Source organism: Anguilla anguilla, chromosome 7, assembly GCF_013347855.1.
Source record: "Anguilla anguilla isolate fAngAng1 chromosome 7, fAngAng1.pri, whole genome shotgun sequence".
NCBI lineage: Eukaryota > Metazoa > Chordata > Actinopteri > Anguilliformes > Anguillidae > Anguilla > Anguilla anguilla.
Genome location: NC_049207.1, coordinates 20675305 through 20690783, shown reverse-complemented (window position 1 = coordinate 20690783; position 15479 = coordinate 20675305). Strand labels below are relative to the sequence as shown.

The 15479-nt window shown below is 44.3% G+C and overlaps 1 protein-coding gene across 4 annotated transcripts in view; it reads right to left on the bottom strand.

The window, feature by feature from the left end:
- sorcs2 (sortilin-related VPS10 domain containing receptor 2) overlaps positions 1-15479 on the bottom strand; it is a 246459-nt gene that overhangs the window by 105134 nt on the left and 125846 nt on the right. The window lies entirely within an intron of this gene.

The following is a 15479-nucleotide window of genomic DNA, read 5'->3' as shown; positions in this document are numbered from 1 at the left end:
TACAGAACGGACACACAGAGGAGTCCTCACAATGCTGTAAAGTACAGAACGGACACACAGAGGAGTCCTCACAATGCTGTAAAGTACAGAACGGACACACAGAGGAGTCCTCACAATGCTGTAAAGTACAGAACGGAGACACAGAGGAGTCCTCACAATGCTGTAAAGTACAGAACGGACACACAGAGGAGTCCTCACAATGCTGTAAAGTACAGAACGGACACACAGAGGAGTCCTCACAATGCTGTAAAGTACAGAACGGAGACACAGAGGAGTCCTCACAATGCTGTAAAGTACAGAACGGAGACACAGAGGAGTCCTCACAATGCTGTAAAGTACAGAACGGACACACAGAGGAGTCCTCACAATGCTGTAAAGTACAGAACGGACACACAGAGGAGTCCTCACAATGCTGTAAAGTACAGAACGGACACACAGAGGAGTCCTCACAATGCTGTAAAGTTCAGCACAGGGCAGGGCAGGGCAGGACAGGACAGAAGGGCACAGAACAGTCAGTCAGTTAGCGGCGCCGCTGCACTGGGACTGAATGATACTGGGCTCATCAGTGCCTGGAGGGACATACCGCTGGCTCAGGGACTTTAGGGCTTTCACAACAGTCTTTGGGCACTGTGATCGCTAGATTCCTCCTCTGCTTTATTCTTTCTTGGATCCTTAGTTATTCTATGTCAGTGGCAACCAATGCTGTTCCTGGCAATCTACCATCCTGTAGGTTTTTCCTCCAGCCCTAACAAAGCACACCTCATTCAACAGCTAAAGGTCATGTTGACTTGAGTCAGGTGTGCCAAAGTAGGGTTGAAATGAAATCCTATAGGATGGTAGATCTCTAGGAACAGGGTTGGTTAGCACTGTTTTATGTTACATCCGCACTCTTCCCCTCCCCTGTCCTTTTTCTCTTTTTCCCTCTCTCCTATATTATGCTCTTCATGCCCTGCCCGGCCTGGCACGCATTTGACCACAAAAGGCAGAACACGTAGTTACACTTTACATAACAGTGTCTCGACGTCTGTGTAATTACATATGTAAACAAGGACAAAGCAGCCGAAAAGTAACTACATTGTGTTGAGTGTGTGCAGTGTACGTACCAACACCTACATGATACTGACATGTCAAGCACCCACATACACACATGCACACACACACACACACACACACACACACACACAGACGCTGTTAAAATTCATTGCCACGGCTCTGCCGTTGCCATGACGACCCCGCCGGGAAGATTCCACTGTCACCTTGAGGAGGGCAGTTCGCACCTCGCCCTGACTCCCACCATGACTAACCCCCCCACCCCACGCCCCCCCCACCCCCCCTCGAGCTGCGTCCCAGGATGGCAAATCAGTTCTGGTCTGCTGACCCCTCCCAGATGTAGTCAGGGCAGTCTGGTTTCCGGACTGGCAGCACAGCAGTCACCTACGACCCGTCACCACGAGAGCCGCCGCCGACAGCTGTCCCCATCGGGCAGGGCTATGAAAAGCCATTAAAGCATGATTAGTTCCCCACAGACTCCCAGAATGCCACCTGTTGATGAGCTACCAGTGGGCGTGAACGGTTGTTCCCGCGCATTTGCGATGGAAAATAGCCGTCAAGGTCACAACCCCCCATCCTCTGAAATGCTTAAGGTTCGCACTGGCATTTCGGCCATTAAATCTGAGGGGAAAAGAAAGAAAAGCCCAAACAAACATTTATTAAAATTCCGCAAACACCCACACTGCCGTGCCTGGAGGGAGAGGGGGGCGGGGTTGGGGGGGGATGAGGGTCTTTCAGACATGCACCCTAATGAGCCCGAACAACGGCAAAATGAGAAATTTCATTTTCATTTTATTTCCGAGGTGTTTGTGTTTGGATCCAATTATCCTCGACACCGTACACGCCACATCCGAGCAACGCTAAGCCTCGCCTCTCCCTCTCTGTCTGTGGATTCAATGCCAATATCAGGAAAATGACCAGAGAAAAAACTGAAAACGGTCTGTGAAACCCCCTCCCTCCCCCCACACCTTGTCCCTGCGATGTATTCCAGGATGATGCTAACGAAAAGCACAGAGCCACACCTCTATGAGAGGGGCCTACTGAGAGACAGAAGCGCAAAGCCAACGCTCAGCGCTCGCGTGCAGTAAAAATAAAAACTCCTTGGGCACATGAAGGCATTGATTTCATTTCACAGGAGAAGCTGAACACCGCGGGGCTGGAGGGGCTGAGAATTCTCTAGAAGAAAGACCCCGGGTTTCGCTGTTTGACTGGTAAACAAACCGCTTGGCTGTAATGAGAATGGCTTTACTAAAAACAACAACAGCGCGGTGTTATTTTCAAAAGGAGAAAAGAAACCCCAATAAATAAATCCCCACAATCAACGAGCAATAGCAGCGACTGCTCTCCCACAGGCCCAGTATGGAAGGAGGAATAAATGGATGATTATAAAATATGCGCTCAGCTACTGTAGGCCCTTAATGGCAAAGTGAGGAAAACAGACGGAAAAAGAAAGATAACATGATTGATCAATTATTCTACTCTTGTTTTATTCTCCTTGTGCATTATTCTACTCTTACTTTATTCTACTTGTGCATTATACTACTCTTGCTTTAATCTACTTGTGCATTAAGCTACTCTTGCTTTTTTCTACTTGGACATTATTCTGCCCCTGATGCAGTAAAGCGGTCGTCCCTTGGAATCTGCGTCAGAAGCAATTAACAGTATCACAGGATCTTCCCCCACTATTGGAAGAGCAGCTGAGCTCCTGTAGCCCCCCCCCCCCCCCCCGCCGCCCTTCCCAACAGCCAATCAGTGCAAGCTCTCACCATCTTTCAACATCAGGATCAAAAAGAGGTTGAGTTGATTAAAGAAGGCTCTTCAAACACACCAATAAAAAAAAGTCTGTTTCCTTAATGGCTTGACGGTACACTATGCAGGATATTTACATTAAAAATGTTATAAAATAACCATGCTAAGGCATATCTTTGATGCACTTGCAATCTCTGTCTTCACACACCTTTTCTGAATTTGAACACCTTTACCTGTACTTTTTATTTTAAAATGTGTTTGAGATGTTTCTGAGCATGGTGCTGTTTTCTGTGTGGGGTGGGTTGGGTGTGGCTACACAGCCTGTGGTTTGGGATGAGATTTCAGTGGAGTGTTTGTTGCTAGCTAGCAGCAAAGCAAAAAGACAAGCTGACAGGGCTAGTTCAAGAGCTAGTTAACCTTGGAATTGCTTTTCCTCGGTGGCATCAGCTGAAGTTTGCCAAGGGGATGACAAACAATGTCGCTTGTTTTCTGTTGGACCTGTAAGTAATGTTACCTGCAATGTGAAGCTAGTAACAATAAGGCTTTTCATGAGGGTCTGAAATTTTTGAAATAAAAGTCTCAATGATAAATCCACAATTACGTTGAACATAATGGAATTAATTAAGCTATAATCTAATCTCCATTCTTACGGTCGCTCATGGTTGCTAATTTCACAGCAGTAACTTTACCTCAGTATATCCAGCTATCTACACTAGGTGGGGAAATCGAGGTGAGTGGGCGGGGTTGAAGACAGAGGAGGAGACTTTTTTGATTGTAAACACAGGACCACAGCAAGGCAGAAAATTCAGCATTGTATGAGAGAAGTCCACTGCTCCAGAGTTATTGAAAGAAAGGTTGAAATGTGTGCGGCTGATTGAGAAAGCAGACAAGGCAGTTCATTGGGCAGCATCTGGAGGGTCTGTCAGGGCCTCACAGGCCTGCTCACTACACAGGGTGTGACACCACGGTAACACAGACACTCTGGGAAGCAGCTCCTGTGTGGTTCAGACAGTGCTTGGCTTCCCTGTCGGGGTCCTCACACCTCTTTAGGGCTGCATGGACTGTTCCCTGGGTCCCAACACACACACGCGCACGCACACACACACACACACATGCGCACACACACACACACACGTCACGTCAGCTTATCAGCAAATGCCCGCTCCTGCCTCCGTGGACAGCCACAAATCCTTCCCGCCGTCCTGTTTCCTGGCACATGTCAATCATGGCTGCTGCCCCTCAGCTGGGGGGGACAGGGGCACACGTCAGCATCATACACTCACAGAATCAGCCAGCAGGCCAACCCCCTCCCCTCCGACTGATGGCTGTGTTTCCCCAGCCCTCTGTCTGGGATCTCCAAAATCCACAGGACACGCTGGGACTGCCATAAGGACACAGTCAGAATGCTGTAAGGACACAGTCGGAATGCTGTAAGGACACAGTCAGAATGCCGTAAGGACACAGTCGGAATGCCGTAAGGACACAGTCGGAATGCCGTAAGGACACAGTCGGAATGCCGTAAGGACACAGTCAGAATGCCGTAAGGATACAGTCAGAATGCAGTAAGGACACAGTCAGTATGCCGTAAGGACACAGTCAGAATGCCGTAAGGACACAGTCGGAATGCCGTAAGGACACAGTCGGAATGCCGTAAGGACACGGTCAGAATGCCGTAAGGACACAGTCGGAATGCCACAGAAGGGAGTGGCGCCGTCCCTCGGTCAAAGGCCCTTCTACAGAATGTTAAAGTGACAATGATAGCGGGGAAATAAACCAAAACTATCTTGGCGCTGTCAGACCTTGGCGCTGTCGGACCATATTTTGTCATTACTCTGACACCAACAACATTGTACTGAGGCCATTCCCAACACGTGATGAACTGGGAGGGCGGTTAACAGCATCACGCGCTGTCATTCTGGAGAGAAATGTTGCCAGAAAATAAAACAAGAAACAGAGCATAGTGTTGGCTTAGTGTACCATTGTGAAGTATATCGCATGCCGTTTATTTAACCCCAATCCTTTTCACTATTCAGCATCCATGCCAAAATAAAGCTTTCCCCAATCCCTAGGGTTTACGTAAGGCATAACTGTAGAAATATGTCAATTTATATTCAGTTTGTCACTGTATGAACTAAAAGCATAAGTTCAATTTTTCTGACCTGAATTACATTCCCCCTCTATTGCCATGCTGAACTCTTTTCTCTCCCTTCTCTCCTCATCTCTCGCTCCCTCTCTCCCTATCTCTGTGTGTGGGTCTGGACAGTCTCAGACTTAATTCAATGGGGAAAAAAAACAAATGTATCTCTCACGCATGAAGTCTGTGTGCTTTGCTCAGCTTTGTAACTTGGGGAGGGGGAGTGGCTTACAATCGGGGCAGATGTTCACCCCTTCTGTCTAACAGAAGTCTCCGCCCCTAACGTGCAAGACAGCGTGCCATGTGGCTGCCAGGCTCAATCCTGAGCCACGAAGGGAGCAACGTCTCTGCCATCAGGACAAGGGTGCATTTACAGTGAGAGCCCAAAGGTGTAGCCAGCATCGGAGTTTCTGAGTAGCTCAGTGGGAAAGCATGACAAGGTTTTTTCCCCCGGTTTAAAAAAAAAAATGGGTACACGATACAATCAGTGCAAAATATATTATTGCTTGCTGATTAATTTTATGGTTTGAGAAGCAAAGCTGGTAATTTACAAAGCCCTAAAATCTAGCCGGGAATGGCAGGGAGAAGATGCAGTTTCTATCCCGCAGGCAACTGTGGTGTCCAGGCTGAAGTCAGCATGGGTTTTATCAACTGCCTTGTGCTGTTTAGTTGGTGTTTAATTTCTTTTTCTGTGCTTGTTTGGTTTTCCAGGTGGTCCCGCTCAACTGTCCTCAGCAAACTAAGTGTTAAAAAAACTAGTGCTCAACAAATTACTGTTAATAATTCTGTTCTAAATATAAAAGTCTAAATTCTCTCTCTCTTTTTCTGGCAACCTCCTTCTCACATACAGGTACAGGCACACGCACACACACACACACACACACACACACACACCCCCCCCCCAAATTGTTTAACTGAAAGAGGGAAGCTCAGGGAGAGAAAGAGAGAGAGAGAGAAAGACAGAGACACAGAGAGGGTATGTGTGTGTGAGAGAGAGAGAAGATCAGACAGTTATCATCAGGCTGCTGCAGGGGCAGGAGTAAATGAGGCTGTCTCTGGGGTTTGGGAGAAAGGTATCGATCTGGCCTCCATCACAGCACCTCCCACCCACGTAAGAGACAACCAGGGAAACAAAAGCTTCTTAACGTCTTTACCTCTGCAGCCAAAGCAGATAAAACCCGCAATAAACAACGCACAAACTATAGAGCGCACAGCACACCAAGAGCACTATTCTGCTTTAAGTGGTAGATTTAGCTTTTCTTTTTACCGTTTTAGTTTTTTCTGATACCTAGTTCCTTGTTCCTAATACCCTGTGCTGCGTCTTAAGTGCAGTTCATTGTGCTGCTCTGATTGCGCGGTACGGTTCCCGCGGATACAAGGTCACCTGTCTCCCAGTCAGGATCAATCCATCTCAGAGCAAAAAAGGCAAGCTAGGGGGCCTCCTCGCAGTTAGCAGGGGAGGAATATATAAATAGCTTCCATTGTGTCATTAATATTTATGACTATGTTAGCGGAGGATTTAAACCCCTATAGATCAAAACCAAACGACAAAGCGGAGCGGCACCAACAGAAAAGGAAAAAAAAGAAACACCGCGGAGCCTTGGATTTAATGAGGGACCTTTAACTGCGCCATCCTGCCTTCCGTGGGAGAACTTGGATCGGTAACCACGGGGAGCACTTGTTCTTTACCTCGTTATTACTGTTCCTGAAATCACGCTGTCAGGTTCATGGGGTCCTGTCAAGTTACTTACATATCGCTTTTCGTTCAGCCTACGTTCCGATCGTGTAATTATGGCTCTTTGTTGAATATCTGGCCACCACTGATTCTGGGGCTTAAATTATCTGTTTATTCAGCTAAAACAAAATAACGGGATCACCATGGCCACTGAGGTCTGAGGTAAGAGGAAAGGTAACATTAAGACCTGGCCTTAATGGTGCTCAGTGGGACATGCCAGAGCTAATGTCCTCCTGCTAGTATTGTTTATTTTGACAGTGTATGGTACGAAGACGTAGACCATGGAAGCAATGACAAGACTATTTTCAGCTGAAAACAAATTGCAAAAATTGAAAGAGGAGATGTTATGGTTTGTTATGAAAGGGTTGTCTTGATCTGCCATTGTCATCATTAGGTAAAAACAGACATAGAGTCACCTTTGCCACCCTGCTTGAGGGTGTACCATCTTACCTTTTCTGCCCTGTACTACTCATAATTATGATATTATTAAAGAATATTAATGAGGACATGCATACACCCACACACACACATACACATACGCACACACACAAGCATACACTCACACACTCGCACATGCACACGCATACACTCACACATGCACACACACAATTTTTTTTTCTCTTTCTGTTGTATGCTTGAGGGACCAATCATATGGATGCTGGGTCCAAGTCTAAAATTGAATTTCTGCGGTCGACTTGGCAGGCTACAATCTGAGGGGGTGTAATAGAGATTAATACCTATTTTTAGACAATCCTAAAATTAGACAAATGAGAGAGTGGGCATGATTTAAAAAAAAATCTGATATCTATCTATCCATCTATTTATCTTTCTGTCTATCTACCTAACTATGTATCTATCTCAGCTTCCTCTTTGCAACATTTATTTAACCTTTAGCAGAGTAGACTTTAGGGAATGTTTTTTTTTTCAAATTTCTATGTCAGTGTTCTAGATTCTAGATCTACATTGATTTCAATTACCAGTAGTGATTGAACCCAGGAAGTCCAGACCCAGAAATCAAGAAGGTGCCAGAATGCTTTTTATTATTTTTTTTAATATGTTTTTATTATAATTATTTTGTGTGCACTAATTCATGGAAACTGGTTTATGTAGCATTGTGTTGCTAACATAAAATAATTCTAGCCGAAATGGCAGCATTCTTCTGTTGTGCGCGAGCTAACGAGCGGGCTAACGCAGCTGGGCAGGGTTGTAATTGGACACATAAGCCCGCTGCGTGGGAATGCATGGGGCTGGAGGAGGGACGGTTCACAGCTGCAGAGAGTCGTTAAAACACAGCACCCGTCTACGCCCCGCGCCTGATGGGCGTCTCGCCCGTGACGAGACACCCGGCCCTCGGCTTCCCTGGCTCACGTTCCCCCTGGCTCTGAACGGGGCCTCCAGACGGGAGTCCACAAAGCCCTCTCCCTCTTTCTCTCTCCGGAGCAGAGCTCTCCGGAACTAATGTCACTAGCCCCCCTGGGGGATGAAGGCATGCAAAAGGTAAAGTCATGAAACACAACAAAAAGCATCCCTCCCATGACAGATCAGAAGCAGGTCACTGCACAGAAATTCTCCCCCATCCCCCACCTCCTTCCTGCCCTGCCCTCCAGAAAGAACACACGGCAGCTCTGAACACTCCATGTACCAATCCAACCCATTCTCCCAAAGAGAGAGAAGAGAGAAAGAGTGAGAGAGACTGAGTGACAACTGACTGTAGCCATTTCTTAGTAGTACTAGTAGTGGTAGTAGTAGTAGTAGTAGTAGAGGTAGTGTAGTAATAGTAATAGTAGTAGTAATAGTAATAGTAGTAATAGTAGTAGTAGTAGTAGTTGTACTAGTAATAGTAGCAGTAGCAGTACTAGTGGTAATAGTAGTGGGAGGAGTAGTAGAGGTAGTAGTATTAGTAGAAGGAAGGGAGAGCAGATCACAAATAAGTTGACGTGGTGACTGGACACAATAGGAAAGCAGAGTGGAGGACAGGAGCAAACAGGAGAGGAGAGGGAGGTTAAAGCAGGGTTAACTAATACCAAGTAATGTGCCCAGAACACATAAATACTCTTTTGGGAGAGCATGATGTGGTTTTTGGTCTGAAATTAGACATATACTATCTATTGTTCTATTGTTTCATACATTGCCTGTCTGGGCATCTCTGTTGTGCATTAATATGAAAGGGGCTTACATAAACATGTGTGTAGCCACGGGGTAGCACTGTTAGCCTGTGTTTCTGTTTGCTTTTCCAGAGATTGATTTATGTGGAAATGAGGTCAGGCAATCAATTCACTTCAACGATGACATTATTCACTGATACCGACCATGGGGTGAAACAAATGTCCTAGGGCAGCACAATAACCAAAATAACAATAATTTCAAAAAGTAAACAGAATTGAGTTGAAATGTTTCTATTGTCTGCCTAAATAACACAGGAGAATACAATTTCCTGGATATACTCAGAATGGACCTAAAGGCATTATTCAGATTCCTTACAGTTCTGACCATGGAGGCCAGAACTGTTACAGTAATACTAGTACTACTACTACTGCAACTATCAGTGGGCCAATTGTAAAAAGTGAAAAGGGGGATGGTCTTTGTTGGTCCCAGAGGGGGTGATGCGGGGGGGGGGGGGGGGGGGTATGGAGAAAGAAACTCTGGGGGTTTGGGGGCATGTTCCCCCATAAGAAACGTTTTTCAAAAATCACCCCGAAATGGTTCATTAGCATGACTTCTGATAGTAGAAAATTACTTTATTCAACAATTACAAAATCAAGGATGGAGCATTTGCCAGCCTTAAATTAACATGTGAAAGCAATTGAAGACCTGTACAAAGACAAGCCTAGAATTATAGAACATTTTTTATTTGAAAATGTTTTATTTTTTTGCTAAAAAGTGTACATTTTCTTTTTGCGATCCACTGTGCTTGACATTGCTGGCTAGTTAACGTCAGCCAACTAATTCTAGCTTACTTAATATAAAAATAAATAAAAATAAACATTGCATAATAAGCAAATAATTTGCCAGCTAGTACAGTGTAAGTGCGTAGCTAACTTTAGACGGGTGATTGTACTCACATTGTTCATATCAATGTAAATGTATCGGGAGTTACCACAAAGAATGGGCTACTGTATCAAACTGGGCCAGCCACTAATAATTCATATTCACATATTCACAGTATCACTCCCTCACATAATGGACATAATGTTAGGCAACACAGTCGGAAAGAGATAGCTTTGGCAACTTGATGCTGGAAAGTACTACTGCAACTACTACTACTACTACTACTACTACTACTGCAACTACTACTACTACTACTACTAATAATAATAATTATTATTATTATTAACTTAAATCTAATACCAAAGGTGATTGGATTTCCAAGTAAAGCCTGTTACATGATAGAAACATGGGTTAAAAGAAAATGAAAACCACTACAGCTTTCCAGAATAGAATTTCTGGAAGTTCTCTCCCAGATCTTACCCTGTAATTGTTGGAAACTGTGGTCTGATGCCATGTTATAACATTAATTGGGATGGCAGGTATGCTATCCCATCATGTTACGCCTTGTCAAGTTTTCACTGTGTCTAAAACCACACTCTCATCAACAACAATAAATTAAACGAAACAAAAACATGACTCCATCGAACGTTTAACAGTCATTAGAACGTTTAATAATCATTAGAACTGCCAGAGATTCTCTAGAGCAATGATCTTCATTCCTGGTACTGGCGGGCTGCAAAGTCAGCTGGTTTTTTTCCCCCTCAATATCAGCAACCAATTCAGACCCAAGAAGTCAAGTTTGGTGAGTTAATAGTGTAATCGGCTGCTTTAATTGACCAATTAAATTCTGAGTAACAACAAAAACCAGCAGACCCTGTGGCTCTCCAGGACCAGGAATGAAGATCACTGGTCTAGAACCTGTGTACAGCCAGTGCCATGCACTGATTCTCCAGGGTGCTGCTGCCCAGGACACAGCACCACATGGGAGCGGGTTTGAATCCCACAATGTAAAAACACAATTGTTGTACCTGTGCTGGGTTTTCCAGTTAAAATGATTTTTATACATGATGCAAGTAACCCTGGGCCAATGACATGTTTTACACTGCAGGGGTGTACAACACTCTTTGAGTTTGAGAGGGAGAGAAAAAAAAAAAACATTCCCCACAGTGTATGGTGTCTGACACAAGAAATGCTCGAGTGTGATCGCATATGCTTTGAATTATTACTATGCCACGCTTGACTGTAGTGCCACTTTATCTTATTCAATGCAGAGCCAGAAAGGAAGATGAAAGCCAGAATGATTTTCAACGGGCACGCTATCACAGAGCCTGGGAGCTGGTGGGGAGAGGAAACAAGGGATTAAAAAATGTTATGGCCAGAGATTCCTCTGTGGTCAGAAGCCTTTCTGAAGATTACCAATCTGAGAATCTCCTGTTCTTCAGAAAAGAAATTATGTCCTGGAGTAAACTGCTAATGTAATGTTAATCTCCTGACTTACGACGTCTTATCTGAAGGAAAAGTGTGAGCACGTGTGTAGGTATGTGTGTGTGTGTGCGTGTGTGAATGTATGAGTGAGTATGTGTGTGTGTGTGTGTGTGTGTGTTCTCCAAGAACATCGCAGTGGTAAGCTGGGCGTGCAGATTTTTCTTGTATAACATCCGGAGAATCTGCCCCTTTCTCACCACCTACTCAACCCAGCTCCTGGTCCAAGCAATGGTACTATCCCACCTGGACTACTGCAACTCTCTTCTGGCTGGACTACCTGCATCTTCCATCAGACCCCTGCAACTCATTCAGAATTCTACAGCTCCTCTGGTCTTCAACATCCCCAGACACTCCCACGTCACTCCCCTGCTCACTACCCTCCACTGGCTGCCTGTTATGGCTCGCATCAAATTTAAAACATTGGTCCTAGCATACCAGGCAGTCAAGGGATCAGCCCCAGCATAATTCCACAACATCTTCAAACCCTACATGCCAGCCAGACCCCTCCGTTCCGCTACCTCAGGACGTCTGGCACCTCCCCCTCTTCGCACCTGCGCTTCCCGATCACGTCTCCTGTCTCTTCTGGTCCCACGATGGTGGAATGACCTCCCCGTGGAGGTCAGAACAGCTGAGACCCTGACCCACTTCAAGCGACAACTGAAGACTCACCTCTTTAGGCTGCACCTCTCCCCATCCCTCCCTACCTCTCTGTAATCTCTAAATTGACTGTAAGCTTAGGGTTGTAACTAGGTAGCTGTTTCGTAGTTGACTTAGTTAATGCACTCGTCTTAACTACTACTTGTATTTTTGCCTAGACTGCGTTGTTGCTGTTCTTGTTTGTGTTAGTGTTAATCAGTTTAACCTACAGGGTCCAAGTTGAACTATGCGGTTGTTCCCTGCACTTGGAACGGTACTTCTCTCTAGGGTTTTCGACATACTTGTTCCTGGTTATGGTTATACACTTTGTTGTACGTCGCTCTGGATAAGAGCGTCTGCCAAATGCCTGTAATGTAATGTAATGTAATGTGTGTGTGTGCATAGCCTGATCTGTAAGACAGAGAAATAGAGAGAGAAAAGCGATATACAGAGACAGTGTGAGAGAGAGAGAGAGAGAGAGAGAGAGAGAGCAGGAGAAAGCAGTAATACTTTGCTGGATGACACAGCAGGCATCAGATTCACTTTAAAATGATATTACTCAAATTCAGCATCTTCAGACTCCCCACTGAGAGCTTGCTTTCAGCTTCTACTCGGAAGGCTGTCCATAGCCATCACCCCCATGTAAAGCCCAAGGCTTTAAACAACCTCCTCTGTTATTTAGCCATTTATTCTTCAGACACCTCGTGTCTACCACCACATATCAGCCAATTCATTATACTGAAGGCTTAGCAGATTGACTCACGTTCAAGGGCACCCTACTGTAGTTTTTCATAGGGGAAAAATATATGTTTGTTTGGAAGCCCCTGGCAAGTTAACACTTAGCTTTGTGATGGCTGTTGTGTAGATAGTACATAAAACTTGAGTTTTCATTTTGGAGTATTGATTGATTTATTTTCCCCAAAAGAGAAATTCCTTTTCAGTTCTACTCAGATGTGTATTTTAAATGATACCAAATGACGGTACCAAAAATATTGAGGTTGAAGTGAATCTTTTTTCAGGGAGTTCCGCTTTTGTATTAAAACAGTAATCATAGCAGAATACCAGCCAATCACTTAATTTTTTTTCCCTTCCCTAAATCAAAAAAAAGAAGCAATTCATAAAATGACCCATCTCTTTCAATCAAGCCAAAATGATAGTATTGTGAGTTAAACAACATTAATTAAAAAACCCCTTTATGGCACTTCCTCCTTGCAGCACCCATATTATGAGCATCAAACGTCTCTGCTGATTTTCAATAATGTGGGCCTACAAAATATAGGAAAATGAATTCTGTCAACAAATCTTTGTTGTTCCACTGAGAGCCAACCCTGATAATATGGAGTGGGAAATCTGAAAAAGTCTTTGACAAGCCCGCCACAACTTCGTTTAAGTTGACTATTCAGCCAAAATGCTGAAAGGCTAAAAATTACACGGCAGAGTTTAATAAAACTCCTAAGGGAAGTGAATCCATATCTTGCAAGGGCAGCATGTGGAATATGCATGCATAAAAATTCCTTTAAATATTTAATGATTAATCATGTATGCAATACTTAAGTGGACACATCTTCCTTCTCATCTCTCGTAGCTCAGCAGCACCAAAAACGTATCCCGAGAAAAGCAGCCATTACTTAATCTGGGCTAAAAAAAACATTTTTGCATTTTTGAACCACTTCTGTTCCAGCCCCACTCGCACGCTCCATACCTCCCACCTCCGCACTTACAGACACACACGTGTTGCGTGTGTTCACAAGTTGTTCTATTTTCAGCCTCACTACAGGTTTACTGTTTTCACGAGACAGTCCAAGCAAGTTAAAACAGTGCTTTTAAGACTTTCTTTGAACGGTGAAGACAGACAGACAGACACACACACACACACACAACACACACACTCGCGCACACACTATCACCACAGCTACCCGCACTGCATGTTCCATTATGGGTAGCATCACACTGAAAACTGAACAGATTCTGTATTAATAACACATCCCTATGCAGATGCATGGGATGCACAGTACTTACACAGGTCTTATCAACACCTTTTGATACAATAAATGCATGTGATAGCTCACAATATTTGGAAAGGCAAGAAGACCAGGATCAATTTTTATTACAATATTTCATAAATATACTGGAATATGCTATACCACATCTTTCAGTTAATTGTCTTTCCTTTTATTCAGAGTTATTTCAGAATAGAGATAGATCTTCTATCACTGCTATAGAACAGATACATTTTTTTTCTCTCAATAGCGGCTTGTAAAAGCTCTATTCTTTCAGACGTTGGCAGACAAAAGATGTGAATTTCCGTCACAGGAAATTAATGACAATTTTTCCACCACGTGCAGAATAGCACAAGAACTGCCCAGTTTCTTTCAACAAGAAAAGGAGATTCATAAAAGCAAGCCAGACACTGATCTATAGAAGTGTTCTTAACCGATTCAGATTCATTGATTGCCTCTCAACCTCCTCTCGATATCTTAGAAAGAATTTACAAAGTAATTAGAAAAATAATTTTCCCTGGGCATCTATTGTAAATGCTATACACTGTTCAACTGTGTGAATAGAGGTTGTTCTTCTGAAAGACAAGGGCATTCGAGAATTCACATTTTTCTAATCTCAGAGCCATATTGTCTTATTGTTCACGCACCAACGGCACCATCAGCCAATGGGCAGCGAGGAACAGATGTTCTGGTTTTGGATCAATAGCCTTGGACTAAATAGGAAGGTCCCATCTGCTAAATCAGCCCTGACTGGTGACACTAACTGACATGAAGAGAATTAAGTGGATAGTTCTCTTGATGTCACAGAGGAGGTGAGGAACCTGGACAGAATCCTTAAATGGTAGAAACGGTACAGTGCATGTCATGTTGTAGTGAACGAGAGTGTTTAAGAAAAAGTCTGAGCGCAAGTCCAAGTCCAATTAAAGGGCCGCTCAGAGCAATTATAAAGCAGATGGGTTTTTGGACACCGAGATTCCCTGAAAGGAATACTGAGGTATAGTGACTCAGGTATTCATGTGCTCATATCCTACAGCTCAAACAGTGTCAATTCTGTGCATCAATCCTCCGGTGAACACTGAAACCTCAGCGTTAGCATATCAATAAAATGAGAACGGAAATCTGACACTGTAAGCCCCTGTCTGTCAGTAGAGATTACAAGGAGCCCCCTTTCCAGACCTTCAGCTAGCCTGTATTAATGGGTTCGTCTAGCGGCCCACTTCAAAACGTGGAAATAAATGGAAATGGAACTTCTCCCATCTAGCTCTATCGTCCCGCAGGGAAATTAGCCTCCGATTCCCAGGCAATTAGTGGCAGTTGATGTTGGGCCCAGAGATCTCACAGCTGAGCTGGAGGATTGAGCACCCAGAGGGCAGGCTTCTGAGTCGAGGCCAGATTTTAGGATTTATCTGCTTGAGAGGTGGGTACATTGCTTAGTTCAGTCTTCTCAATGAGGCCACAGGAGTTTTAAGTTCATCAGTGTGTAGTGTATGTGTGTGCGTGTGTGTGCGTGTGCATAGTGTGTATGCAAAACTGGGTGTTCGCGCATGCGTGTGTTCCCAGTATGTGCACGTATCGCTGGACCTAAAGACATTAAAAGAGCTCAGGACAACTGGAAGCACTGTGTGCATGTCTGTTTAAAACTGTCTAAAATGTGAACATTTGTGCAGAATTATGTCTGTGTACATTAATGTTTGTGCGTCAC